This window comes from Xenopus laevis, chromosome 6S, assembly GCF_017654675.1.
Source record: "Xenopus laevis strain J_2021 chromosome 6S, Xenopus_laevis_v10.1, whole genome shotgun sequence".
NCBI classification, from domain to species: Eukaryota; Metazoa; Chordata; class Amphibia; order Anura; family Pipidae; genus Xenopus; species Xenopus laevis.
In genome coordinates, this window is record NC_054382.1 from 125,568,370 (window position 1) to 125,583,365 (window position 14,996).

The window sequence follows — 14,996 nt, forward strand, 5'->3', positions numbered from 1 at the left end:
AGATTTTTGCAGAGACAAATGCCATAGAGTGAATAAATAAAATTGAGAGAGAATGAAAGTGGGGCATAAAGTGCAGCAAGGGCAACAGCAAGAAGAAAGAAAAAGGCATATCCAGTGCAGGTACTCAGAGTTTTGCTGAAATCAATATAAGCTCCTATCAGCTTTCATCTGTGCTGGAAGTTAGATTTAGAGTTACCGTAGTTAATTGGAGAAGGCCCTGTCAACTGACCATAAACCATTCTGGGGCAGAGATCATTAACTATACTGGCTTTTCTATGCTACTTGTGTTTTTGTTGATTTCCACCAGAATTCCTATTTTTTTCTCCAAAAAAAAAAGTGTGTGAAAAGTGTTTAAAAAAACGTGTATACAGGTATGGGATCCATTATCTGGAAACCCGTTATCTAGAGAGTTCCAAATTCCATAGACTCCATTTTATAGAAATAATCCAAGTTTTTAAAAATAATTTCCTTTTTCTCTGTAATAATAAAACATTAGCTTGTACTTGATCCCAACTAAGATATAATTAATCCTTATTGGAAGGAAAACCAGCCTATTGGGTTTATTTAATGTTTACATGATTTTTTAGTAGACTTAAGGTATGAAGATCCAAATTACGGAAAGATCTCTTATCTAGAAAACCCCAAGTCCCAAGCATTCTGGATAATGGTTCCCATACCTGTACTAGGTCCATGGGGGAAGCCATATAATAAATTAGAGATACAAAGAAAAGAGGGGTACTGCTAGCTGAAGAACAGGAAGGTAAAGCAATTTGTATTAAGTAAAGAAGTGCATGTATGTATAAGAAAATAAAAGTGAAATAAAAGCAGTGCATGGGACAAAAACATAAGTTTAGTATTATGTTGCTTTTACATATTTTATATTTGCCCTGGGTAACTTGTGTTCATAGCAGTGTGCTTGTTTTTGGTGGCATGTTGTTGGAACTTTACTTTCCTGGGGTATTTATATGTGAAATTGCGACTGTGCCATCCTTCTATAGTTATGGGGTATTTATACATGGAATTGCTACTGTACCAGCCTTCTTTGAGTTCTGGGGATATTATACATGAAATTCTCCAACTATTTTGTACAGAGGGGGGGCCCTGAAAATTTCTTTGCTGGGGGGCCCTGGCATCCGAAGTTACGCCACTGGGCCCTGGCCACCAATTTTCTTATAATGGGGGGGGGGGCCTGGCCACCAATTTTTCTTTCTCATGTGGAGTCCTAGCCACCAATATTTTTTAAATCCGGGGGCCCTGGCCACAAAAGTTTTTTTATGGGGGGCCCTGACCACCAATATCTTTTTATTTTTTATTAACATTTGGGAACCCTAGCCACCAATATTTTCTTTGTTTTTTTTTACTGTGTGGTGGGGAGGGCGGACCTGTAGGTGGGGCTTGCGGTGGGTGTATGGGGCCCTGCGATTTTTGATGGCGGTCCTGCCCAGGGCACTTAGTAATGGGCTGTCTTATCCTCCCATGTAGTAGGTTTTTATAGTTGCTGGTGCACCTAGAAAACCTGTTCCACATGGTGAGTGATCAATATATATTGTGTCCTGTGCCCCCTTTTTCATGGTTTAATATTATTAGACACTTTTTGGCACTTTAATAAGGAAACATTGATGTTGTGAGTCTTTCCAATATTGTATAGTACTATTTGTATTTACACAGAGATTGCTATTTCCTCTACTAAGTCTGCGTGTTCCTTATTTTATGGAAGAATAATCCACATCAAGATTTCCTAAATGTTTTTACCTTGACCTTCCTTGCGTTGCTATGGCGGATAGATAAAGCCTTCCCCCAATAATAGTTTCTGCGCTGCATCTGCTTAATTAGTTTAAATCACAAGGCATATATTTTAATTAGGTGCAATGCACATCATGTCTGCCCTGGACGGCAACAAATTACACTTGAATATGTCTAAGGAATCAATTCAAACAAATACAGTAATTTATAAGCTCTGCAATATGAGCGCCAGACTTCAAAGTCCAATTTCCAAAAGGGTTTAGTGACTCGTGGTAACATGTAATGTGCAAATTAGCAGTGGAAACAAATGCATCCGGGGGTAACTGTTAAACGGGAGTTTAATGTTCCTTGAACAGAGCAAAATTGAGTTTTCTGTGTGGTCTTCAAAGAGAACGTTTAACTGTGTTGAGCAGATGTTTAGACTGTGGTCTGATGGGGTCTCTGTTTATGAGATTCATGTTCTATAAGGCTTTTCTCCAACAATATGCCAACTGCCAGTAATACTTGCAACTTTAAAGTTAAGACATAATTGCCCATTTACGTTATCTTGGCTGTTATTGCAATTGAGGCACCAGTTTCCATTAAATGATGATTCCCAGGGACGGAACTAGGGATAGGCAGAATAGGCACGTAATCAGGGCTCAATGCTGTAGGGGTGCTGGGCACTTAGTATACCTCCTCTATCTGCCTACCACTAGTCCAGACCCTCGTCCCTCCACTCCCAACCAACCCCCTGTGACATAATCATGAATGTGCCGCACATCCGCACGGGCACAAGGTTGTGGGCGGCCGGGTTGTCTAGGGAGCTCGTCCGGCTTGGCCCAACTTTGGTAATTTCATCAGTCATGGTGTCATCTATAACAACAATACTTAGCAATTATGGAGTGCCAAAAAACCTTTGCTATGCCCCCAATTAAGGTGTCAGGTGCTCAAACTGGATGACCTTTGCCTGCCTTTCAGGTCCTGCAATCCATGTAGAATAAAACCAGTAGCACAATGATAAAGGTGAAAGATGATTCTACATCTATAACAACAATAAACCTTTATGTGCATTATATATGAATGACATAAGTATGAATTGAGTAATACATGCTCCTAGTGTTATTGATAAACTATTAATACAGTATATTCAGTGACTTAGACTGGAAGCTGTAATCAACTGGCCTTTATAAAGGACTAAGTAGTCCCTTTGCAGCCATTTTTATGGATTTAGGCAAAATAAAACGTTCACTAGGGTGAAAGTTGATGTTAATTTCAGTTGTCATTTTCGCCAACATTTGGGGACTGCCAAAGGAGGGTCTTTATGTATCCAAGAGCTTCTGGTTTCCTGAGGTTCTAGCTTAATAATCACTCTGGAGAAGAAAGTTTTTTGAGAAGCAATGTTTTGGCAAAGTCAATAAAAGGAACATGATTCCTTTTTCGCAGTTGGCCAAGCCTTGAGTATTATATGTGATTTTTGTATTAGAATCTGGTGTCTCAATGAGGCGTGGGTCTTTATTCATCAAGTTGGCAATCTTTTTAGCCATGTTTGTGTCCAAAATTATCTACTCTCCCATCAGTTTCTGACTTTTAAATGAAATTTAGCCTTGAGCAGCAAACTATCCAATTCAATTCAGCATTGATAACTGAATTTGAATTTTGAATTTTACATTAAATGGAATTCTATTAGGAGCCTACTTGTGACCAACAGACTGCAATTCTAGGCAGTGGCAGCCAATGTCTATTAAAGAACAGAACAAAAAGACAGAGTTATATTAATTTTTATGTATGTACGTGAATGTGTGTCCATATATGTGTGTGTGTGCAATATATATATATATATATATATATATATATATATATATATATATATTTATATATATATATATTTATATATATATATATATATATATATATATATATATATATATATATATATATATATAGATATATATATATATATATATATAGATATATATATATATATAATATATATATATATATAGATATATAAGCAAACAGTCTTGATGGATAATTGTCTTTTTTAACCCAAAGGACTATGCACAGGTATGGGACCTGTTATCCAGGATGCTCGGGACCTGGGGTATTCCGGATAAGGGATCTTTCCATAGAATCTTCATACCTTAAGTCTACTAGAAAATCATGTAAACATTAAATAAACCCAATAGGCTGGTTTTGCTTCCAATAAGGATTAATTATATCTCAGTTGGGATCGAGTACTGTTTTATTATTATATAAAAGAAAATAAGGGGATAAGAAAATAATTTTTAAAAATGTGATTATTTGGATAAAATGGAGTCTATGGGAGACAGCCCTTCAGTAATTCGGAGCTTTCTGGATAACGGGTCCCATACCTGTATTTTCTTTGGCTGCCTTCTTCCTCCTAGCGTGTGGCCTTTAATATATTCTCTGTTCACTGTCTCTCTATTATCCTACCTTCAGCTATACGATATATATATATATATATATATCATATATAACTCATATTTCCTAATAAATTATTTGTCTCTCTGTGATAATTCTCCCCCAGGATCTAAATTATCCAGTTCTGTCTCAAAGCTATTTATTATTATTATGGATCTCCATTATTTAGCAGGATCGTTTAGTCAATAGTTTTTCCCCAGTGGTCCCGTAATTCAGTGTGAAGGAGTTCAGATGTAGGAAATACCTGGATCCGAAGACCCCTAGGAATTTGTTTTGGTATAATATATTGCTGAGCCAAAATGGATTTTCAACATGATTTGCCCTGTTTAAATAATAATCTGTCAAGATCATTAAGTAGTTCCTTATCCTCGGGCTACACAGCCAGCGTTTCTTTTCTCTGTATTTACAGTGGAAAGGGAAACTGTCAGCACATAATTACCCCCTTTTACTACATTGCCAATTAACTTTGTGCATAAGCTTAAATAGAGCTCTCTTATTTTGACCACATTAGTGAGTTAGTGGGTTATTTATTAAAGTCTGAATGCCAAAGAGTCAAAAAATTAGAGTTTCAGAAATTTATTATACTCCGAGGATGAAAAAAGTCAGAATCCCAAAAGGGCAAGGTAGCCCTATTACTTTTTACTTACTCTTTACTTAGGTAGGTAGGCGTATAACAATTGTCGTGGGCGTCAAAATAATTTTGACTCCCATTGACTTCAATGTGTTCGCCGAATCGAAACGGGACAAATTCGCCCATCACTAGTTGAAATGATTGTGATCCACCAGACTGGGCTGGCGGGACACTGGGTAAAAACCCGGTGGGCCGATATAGACAGAAGACGGGCCATCTGACACTCAAAGAAATCCACAGGGACAAAGACATAAAAGTAAAAACACTATTTATTGGTATAATTAAAAAATACAAATCTCCCATAATCCTTAAGTGTTTTGTACCCAAAGGCACTTAATTAGACCCATACCCTTCTGAGACCTTGTGCCACCCCCTGATTTCCCCCCAGCCCTAATTGTGGTTCCGACTAAAGAACAGGTACAGTATGCATGGTGGGTGTTAGGTTGCAGCTGGGCCAGGGTGCCCAGAGGGGGAGTTGCGTATTGGGCAGGGGGCCCCTTTGGGCCTTGGACCTCCCAGTCTGACTCTCACTCTTCCTTGGACCTTCCAGTCTGACTCTTCCTTGGACCTTCCAGCCTGACTCTTCCTTGGACCATCCAGTCTGATTCTGACTCTTCCTTGGACCTTCCAGTCTGACTCTTCCTTGGACCTTCCAGTCTGACTCTTCCTTGGATCTTCTAGCCGACTCTGATTCTTCCTCGGACCTTCCAGTCTGACTCTGACTCTTCCTTGGACCTTCCAGTCTGACTTTTCCTTGGACCTTCCAGTCTGACTCTTCCTTGGATCTCCCAGTCTGATTCTGACTCTTCCTTGGACCTTCCAGTCTGACTCTGCCTCTACCTTGGATCTTCCAGTCTGACTCTTCCTTGGACCTTCCAGTCTGACTCTTCATTGGACCTTCCAGTCTGACTCTGCCTCTTCCTTTGGACCTTCCAGTCTGACTCTGACTCTTCCTTGGACCTTCCAGTCTGACTCTGACTCTTCCTTGGACCTTCCAGTCTGGAACATATGTGTTGTGCAAACCATCTATGTACATAATTAATTTCTCCTCATTCATTATGTGTGCTGCTCCTACATCATGCACACACTGCCTTCCCCATGCACATGTTTAATTCACCATGCAAAAAATCCATTCGTCATGTACCATACAGTCATTTGGTTCTTCATACAAGCAATGCATTCATCATGCACACAGCTCATTCATCACAGACATACATTCCATTGCCGTGCTCCTATTTATCTACTCATTAATAACAAGCAAGGTCCGTTCTTCATGTGCACACTTCATTCATCAACAAAGACTCCATCCACCACACACACAATTCATTCGACATGCACACAGCCCATTCATCATGCAAATCCTTCATTCATCATCACCATGCACATGCGCCGTCCATTATGCACAACCATCATTTATCATGCAAAGAATCCATTCATAGTGCGAGCAGTTTGTTCATCCCACAGACATTTAATGCTTCATACCAGCAACGTATTCATAATTCTTATGATTCAGTGACCACTCAATTTTATCCATTACATATTAATTGGGTTATTCTGTAACATACTAAAAGTTAACTTAAAGGTGAATCGCCTCTTTAAAGGAGAAGGAAAGTGTAAATCACTGGGGGGTGCCAAATGTTCTGTGGTGTTTGCTAAGAAGAACCCCCGTCCAATGCAGGAGCACCAAACTGGGGTTTCAGCGATAAGAGCAACCCCTTTAAAGGAGAAGGAAAGTCTAAAATTAAGTAAGTTTTATCAGAAAGTTCTATATAAATACACCAGTAAACCCTCAAAGTAATGCTGCTCTGAGTCCTCTGTCAAAAGAAACACCACATTTCTTTCCTTCTATTGTGTACTCATGGGCTTCTGTATCAGACTTCCTGTTTTCAGCATAAACCTCCAGGGCTTGGGCTTGAGCATGCTCAGTTTGCTCCTCTCCCCCTCCCTCCTGTAATCTGAGCCCAGAGCTATGAGTGAGCAGGGAGTGACTCAGGCAGGAAGTGATGTCACACGAAGCTAATATGGCAGCTGCTATCCTAAACAAACAGAGACAGTGTCTAGAGCCGTTTACTCAGGTATGGAAAAGCATTCTGCTATTGTGGCTAATCTATTGGCAATAAACTGCTTTGGTGGCTTTCCTTCTTCTTTAAGGTGTAAGTCTGCTGCACCTCTAGATGCAACCTTCAGTGGGAACCATGGAATTACCGCCATGTTGGAGGTGGCGGGCGCTCCATGGATTTCCTGTGTCAGTAAAAGTGCTTGTGCACAATTCATCATTCTTTGGGGTTTGTATGGTCCAGGCATGGCTCACTGGGGCTACAGCATACAGTTCTCAAAAGTCCACATGACACAGATACATGTTGGGGACTGCTGTCCACAGTGGGGACATTTTGTAGTGAATTATGTCCCAATGTGCTCTGCCTTGCACAAAATACTTAAGAAGACACCAGTCCTTAACTATTTTCTTTCTTGCAGTTCTATTAAAATAAAGAAAGACACCATCAAGTCACCATCATAGTTTCCTAGGAACCTCAACATCTATAGAGTAACTGGTGCTCATGCAATCTACTCAATTGCATGGGATTTCACTGGGGCAACATGAGCTCCTATAGTTGCAGCAAACAAAGAGAGGTCTGTACTTAGCTCCTGGTCATGGCAGGTATGGGTTTCTCTTGGGCCAGACAGAGCAGATTCAAAGTACTTTGGCCCCCAAGGGAAGGATGGCCATATGTACCCTCCCATGGTCCCACTGCACTATTAGAGTTAGTGGTGGGCAACTGACAAAGAAATTATGTATACAGACAGGGAGCTGGTCTAATATTATGCTCCTGGGTATAACTCAATAAACAACTTGAGTCTATAATTGGGGCCCTCTCCTTGTAGAAGCATGGGCTGGTTCCTTTGCTGCCTACCCCTAGTGGGAGCCCTCATGTTAATCATTGCTCCTTATGCACCACAGGGAGTGCAACTGGCAAGCTCATTGTATATGGCACTTTGATGGGCACACACTTTTGCACACAGCATTGCACCTAGCAACATAAACAATCCATCACTTGTCTGCATACTGTGAAGGGCATGGCCAACCCTGCTTTAGTCTCAACTAGCCTTGGGGATGGAAAGGATCTTATACAGGCCTTAGTGACAAAATCCCATTATACAGTGAATGCCATGAGACTATAGCAAAAATGCACATTGATCACTAGACACAACACTGCCCCCTAGTGGTCCCTATACTTATTAAAGTTTAAAGCTCCGTTGGATTCAACCAGCTGTTATAATTCCATTACGTTTAATGACCCAACTCCAATCAAGGCCACTCAGGAAACAAGAACCTTATGCTTTAGAAATATCAGCTGGATCCGGGCAGGGACAATAAATTCTTGCCTGCTTCTTACAAGAGGCTTTTGTGCGCTGCCCCCGAGCCCATAAAGTGTGTTTAACATTTCTACTTAACCAACCGCTTAACCCGTAAGGAAAGAGGAAGTCTCTGGAGGTCATTGTGGTTTCCTAAATCCAAAGATTCTTCTGAGCAAGACAAAGAGGGTAAGTATTACGCCGGGGCATTATCCCCTGTTTATTTGGGAAGCAATACACAGCATTAAAGAGAAGTTCCTCGCACAAGGCCAATACAGGAGCGCAGCACAAACGGCATCTGTTAGACCAGGGGTCTCTGAAATCTATTTATTTACTCTAGTTTCTAGGATGATGCTGTCCTCGGGCGTAATTGATGCTCTCGACCATTTAATCAACTTGAAATGACTGCGTTTGCTTTCGTTACAGGGAACAACAAAGCACTGAGCCCCTCTTCAAAGTGGAGCGAGGGAAACCGAACGCAGGAAATACACTTAATCACCGACGTGAAACCCTCACATGCACCAAACACATGGCCTGGAATGAGTCCAATTCTGAATGAATGAACAAGGGGGCTTCACAATCCCACCCACCAGTTTTTTGTTTTGTTTTTTAATTCTTCTTTGAAATCCTCTATATTTCTAATAAATTTAGCCCCCCCTCTCGAGGCCAAGCACAATGTTTTCTTCTTCTTATTCCAGAATGGTTTAAATTGGCAATCAACGATTGTCAGCCTCCTTTCTTCATCATTAGGTTAAGACTCCAATTTTTTCTTCGGCATGCTCCAGAGAGCAAAGTGAATCTAATCTTTCTCTGGGCGACCATTAGTCGCCAACCTTGACATGGGGACCGCTGTAATGAATTGCAATATATTTGAAAGCTCATTAAGCGGCCCATTAATGAAACCATTGTGTCCAAAGTGGATCCCACCCCCCCCCCCCAAAAAAACAAGACAGTATTACATAATGGTCTGGTCTGATGTTGCTCACAGGATCATGGCAGATTGTATAATGTAACAGAATTACATAGGATAATTACAAAATATTCTCTGATTGGGTAAGAGCCAGTGGAGTAATTAGATATTACTGGGCCCCACAGTAAATTATTTTTCAGGCCCCCAAAATGTTTAGAGGTTGACTTGCTTTACCAGTATTTATTGAAACTGTATATGAATGAGGATCTCATGGGGCCCCTATACCTCCTGGGGCCCCCTACAGCCTCATGGTCTGCTGTCTCTATAGTTACGCCTCGCCAAGAGCAGACCATTTACTTAAAGAAAAGTAAACTGTTTCATTGGGGGCAGTACAGAGGATTTCATATGTTCATGTATGTTTTGTGTAAGAGTATGCTATGGGAGTCATATCTGCACCCTTTGATTTTTTTTTTATGCTCCCTGTTGTATTCACCATGCACCCAGGGCCGCCATCAGGGGGACAATTATACCGGGACCCGGGCCTGAAGGGGGGCCCGCAGTGCTGAACTTTTTAAAAGAGCTGGGCCCCCCTTGACAGCGCTGAAGCCGTGCCGCCTCCTTGCGAAGTCTGAAATAGCTGAAATGCGGAAGTGCCGAACAGCCGAAGTCCGCAAGTGGCGAAAAGACCTGAAATCACGAAAACAGCCGAAATTGAAGTCTTGAAGCATCGAAAAGACCCAAAGTCACGAAAGGAGGCGAAGTTGAAGTCCTGAAGCCAAAAGTTCAATTCCTCTGAACACCAATGTGTGTTTTTTATTTATTTTTTAATCCCCTGGCCACCAATGTATTATTTTATTACTCTATAGGCCCCTGCTACCAATATTTTTTTTAAAAAATATTCTTTGGGGCCCTGGCACCAATGCTTTTTAAAAAAAACTTTTAAAGGGGGACGTAGCGCCAATGTTTTTTTTTTTTAACTTATAGGAGGGCCCTGGTCCCCAATAGCTTTTTATAACTTGTGAGTGGGGGGGGGTTAACTTTTTTTAGCGTTGATGTCTGTGTGGTCTTTTAACTGTGATGTGAAGTGGGCGGGATCTGGGGTGGGGCTCGGGGGCCGAGGTGGCCGGGGCCTGCACCCAATGAGATCAGAGAGCAGTTGTTGATTATTTATACTGCACACCCCAATCTGGTTGATTGAGAAAAGAAGTTTTTTTCATGGCTAGACAGGGGGGATTTAGGACACTATATTATATACGTAACAGTACACTAAGGCAGTAATTAATGCAGTGCTCTCATAGGTTCTAGCAAAGCTGGACCACTTCAAGGAGATACTCTCTATGCTTACACCTATTACTTGGGGTTCCTATACTGGTGGGTCTACAGCCTGGCAATTCCATGGTGGAGCTTAATTCTATTCGGATACCTTGACCTCTGTTTCCTTATTGTGGAACTGGGCTGAAATAATTTAGTGCACATTTTTATCTATTTATTTTAATTGTGTATAGGGCAACAGGGGAGTCCAGTGGCCTCATTAGGAGGTACTGAGCACAATGTTTTTTGCTTCTTGGGCAATTCTCACCCAGGTATTGTACATAGATAAACCCACCTACATGATGGGGGTCCAAGCAACCAAGAATGGAGATGATTCAAAAAAATCTATACCCCCATATATATATATATATATATATATATATATATATATATATATACTCTGAAGAACTGTGATCATGTCTATCACATGGGAATCTAGGCAAATTCTGACATCATACAGTGCAAATTTTCTAATAAAAGTCATACAAGGGGCTTCTCCAGACTGAGTCAACAGCTTAGTAGGGCTCCCCCTGAACATCCTGAATACCCGTTATTCAGTCAAAAATTGGCCAGATTTTGATCCGGATATTCAGGTAAGACATTTCCATCAGGTGAGGGCCACATGAGCTCTCGCTCGTACACCATACCCTACTTCTATACATGATACTTCTACATTGTTCTTCTGGTTCATAATTTCCCAGTGAGGTGAAGTAAGGACACCATTGAACTTCTGCAGTCTCAGCTTGTCTTGCAGTCTGTTCTCATTTCTTGTATAATTGATGAGGCACAGAAGTGCATATGTACTGTATCATTATGGGGAGCTTTCATGTGTGGGAGAGTTGACTTTGGGCCTTCAGGCTTAATCAGATTTACTTGATCTGGGGATGCCTTTATCTGTGGAAGGAACTAGGGCAAATGACACAAGGACTTTTCATTTGTATAGAGCAACCGGAGCACAGAAATGTTATTACTTTACAGGAAACAGAAACAGTGTGTAAGGGGGTGGAAAGTGATGAAGAGTATTGTGTGGCTTCAGGCCAAGATTTGGATAAAAAGGCCTAACCATGGATGAGTGGAGGGTTATCACCCTGAAGATATCGGACCACTATTGGAGAGGAGGGATACGAGTGTAGCATATACTGGACCACTAGATGGTTAGGTGGGAGCCAATTTTCTAAGGAACAGGGGAGAAGGTGTGCCTACCCAATGGAAACTGGTTTTCTAGAAGTGTTATACGTTTGCTGTGTTTGAAGGAAAATGACAATGTGTGGAACATGTGCCTGAATGTAAAGACTCTGGTGTGTTTCAGTGAATTAAGTCTGCTGGTGAAACCTGACACAGTTTCACTGACACAGAGTACCAGTGTGTGGCCCTCTGAAGTCACACAAGGGGTTGTGGACCCTGGATACTGTCCCTTTAAAAAGCAGGAAGCCCTCCTACAAGTGTAGTATCTAAAGAGGGAAATGTGCACCTGCATTTAAAGGAGAAGAAAAGTGTATATCACCGGGGGGGTCAAATGTTAGGCTTTATGTGTCTGACCCGAGCATTGAAAAAAGAAGAAGCAGAAGAAGAAGAACATTATCTAGTGGGTAAGAAGAACCCCAGGCCTGTGCAGGATCACTGATCTGGAGTCTCAGCTACGTCAGTGATCCCCAACCTGTGGCTCGCTCACTAACTCCAGTGGTCCTTACAGTTTGAATTCCTGACTTGAAGGCAAGCTGTAGATGACTCAAAACCAAACAGAGCCTCTGCTAGTCCACATAGGGGCTACCAATAGCCATCACAGCCCTTTTTTGGCACCCCAGGAGCTTTTTGCATGCTTGTGTTGCTCTCCAGAGCCTTGCTGGCTCTACATCTCCCAAGTTTTCTAGTAAAGAATATGGCTTGCATCTCAGGGTGCTCTCCACTTGACAACGGGACCTTCCTAGAGCTAGCACCCTATGCACAAGGTCCGTAACCCACAAGGTACCACTTGGGTCCTAATCAACTAGCTGACACTCACCTTGGCACACCTCTAAGGTAACAAACTTCAAGATCCCCACTGTCACCCATCTAATCTTCTTTGCATCAGCCCACTGCTCTCCACTTTATGTAGTCTCCCCAAGGAAATTCCTTCCTGAGTGCCAAGGAGAAAAGCCTGCTCTAGAACCTTCTCGAGAGGATTCCCTGCCTAAAAGTGCCATCTAGAAAAGAACAATCACCATGTTTGTTTACCCACAATAGAGTGTTTTTTTTCCATGATTCCAGCAGTCACTAGGGGGGGATGCGCCTAATGTAATTGCAGGTGATGTGTTAAAATGAATGCAACTGAGCTTGCACTTTGACATGAATTGGTTGCAATTGCGCTGAAAGTGTTTTATGTTCATTTGGAATCATATCTGGTGTTGACATGCAAGTGACGTGTGCATCCTAGTAGGATTTCAGTAGGTACAACCTAGTTTGGAGGTGGCAGTAACTAACGGTTTGATTAAGAACAGGAGGCAGGCGAAAGGCAGTGCTGCTGAACTGCAAGTGCACCTTTTGACACAAGTTATTGACCCCTATAGTGTAAATGCAGTTTTTAAATATAATGATAATTTAAATCAGGCCCCTTAAATTATTGATAATTGCCCGCATAATCAGGGATTCATTTTATTAAATGCAACATTTCCCCTGTGATATTATCATGTAAATCAGGGCTACCGCAGGTATGTCAAACTACCCAGATGGTGAATTAATCCGACACAGGGGTAGAAAAAACCTATATAAAGGAAGATGAAGGGGATTAATGTGATCCAATGTAAGAGCTGCCGGCTGCATGTTTATAAATCAGCATGACAAGGAAGCACATCACTGAAATCCCTGCAATTACGAGCTGGGAGGTCAAGATTAGAAACGTAAAGTGAAAAATAGTATTACTTACTGGTTTCTGCAAAAAATAGTCAAGGAAAAGCAAACTCAGGGAAGAAAGAGGAAATCACAGGAAGGAGTCAGATCCAGATTGTGCAGCTGGGTTAAAGCTCCCTGCAATAAGTGGCGTCTAATAAATGGATTAGTAGGGACGTCTCCAGGTGTGGTAGGCACAAGCCAAAATAATCAGCTGTTGTTCTTGTTCTGTTCCATCCCAATGTCCCAAACATTTTATTTTTTCTCATCTACCATAAAATTCCTCAAATTCGTAGCCAGACATTTCTATTGTGGCCTTTGCTGAATGGGCACCCCTGTGGATTTCTACTGGATACAGGACATCCGGCAACTTGTTTCATCCATGTAGGAGGTCTGGGGCCAGAACCAAAGTTCTGTTCTGATAATATATCCTTCAGCTGGTCCCTGACTTGCACACTTGTAGCACAGACAGATTGCTGAATATTCCTTACACCTGTGCTAATGGCTTTTCCGACATTATCTCCTTCTACCCAAGGACACGTATAAATGCTGGTGTCTCTATGTGTCCAGTTGATCATGAAAGACAAGTAGCAGACTTCTTTCCTCTTAAATATTTAAATATTTGATTAACTATTAAACATTTTATTTGAGGGATGGTTCAACTTGCTCTTATGGGCCTCTAGAACAGACAAAAGTACAGAACATTAAATATGAAGACAGGACTAGATATTCTAGATGCCTCTCAAAGCTGTACCAGATACCTGGCAGGGTACCTGAAAACCCAGACTGTATTGCCAGATTGAGAATGAGATGTCTATGAACCATGAGTTTGTGTATATGTCTCACATTATGTATAAGGAACTGCCAAAATAATGAAAGGTTTGTGCTACACCAGTGATCATGTTAGATGAGTAGACAAGCTCTGATGTAGCTCGTGAGAAGATGGTTATTATGTAAAGAATTCTGGCTTTTTCAGCTCAAGCCCCAATTGGAGTTCCAGCCTTTGGTTAGACTGCTGCTCTAAGGTCATAACAGGATTGAACATAAAGGAAAATAACAGTGTATCAGCCAAAATTCTAAGAATATTTAGGGCAAATATATTTGCAACTCAAATATCTCTGCCCACGACCTTTAAGGTGGGCTTTTAAGTATATCTAGGAAATCTTCCAAAATCCCACCCTATATGGTCTTTAGGCTGAGCTCTAAACTACCACTTTTTTATGTCCTCCCAATGGAACCAGGTTAGGAACCAAAGCACTAGAGCAGGGGTGCCCAAAAGGTATATCGGGATCTACCAGTAGACCTTTAGTTGGTGATCAGTAGATCTCAAGACACTGTCAACAAACAGCTTGTCTATGTCACACTCCTGTTTCATTCTTTTCATTCTGATACTTATTATGTTAAGGTTGTTAAATATAGCAATAGACATATTCCCATAGTAACTCAGAAGTCGGGCTGCAGCGAGGCACTTTTAGGGAAACAATGGCATGTCAACTTCATGATGAGGACACCACAGTGGGTTCTAAGTATGCCATAAAATTATAGTCAGGCAGTTCCATGGTGTACATATAAAGGAGGATTATTTGGTGCTTTGCATCTCAATACGGTACAACATGTTGCATAGGTACACTCCTCCCTGCAATGCAAAACCACTGCCATGTTGCACCATGTCAAGCTGAAACCATAAATAAGGTGGCAGGCATATGAGAAACTTAATATGGCTTAAAAATACGCAAGAAAAGCATAAAATCACCCATT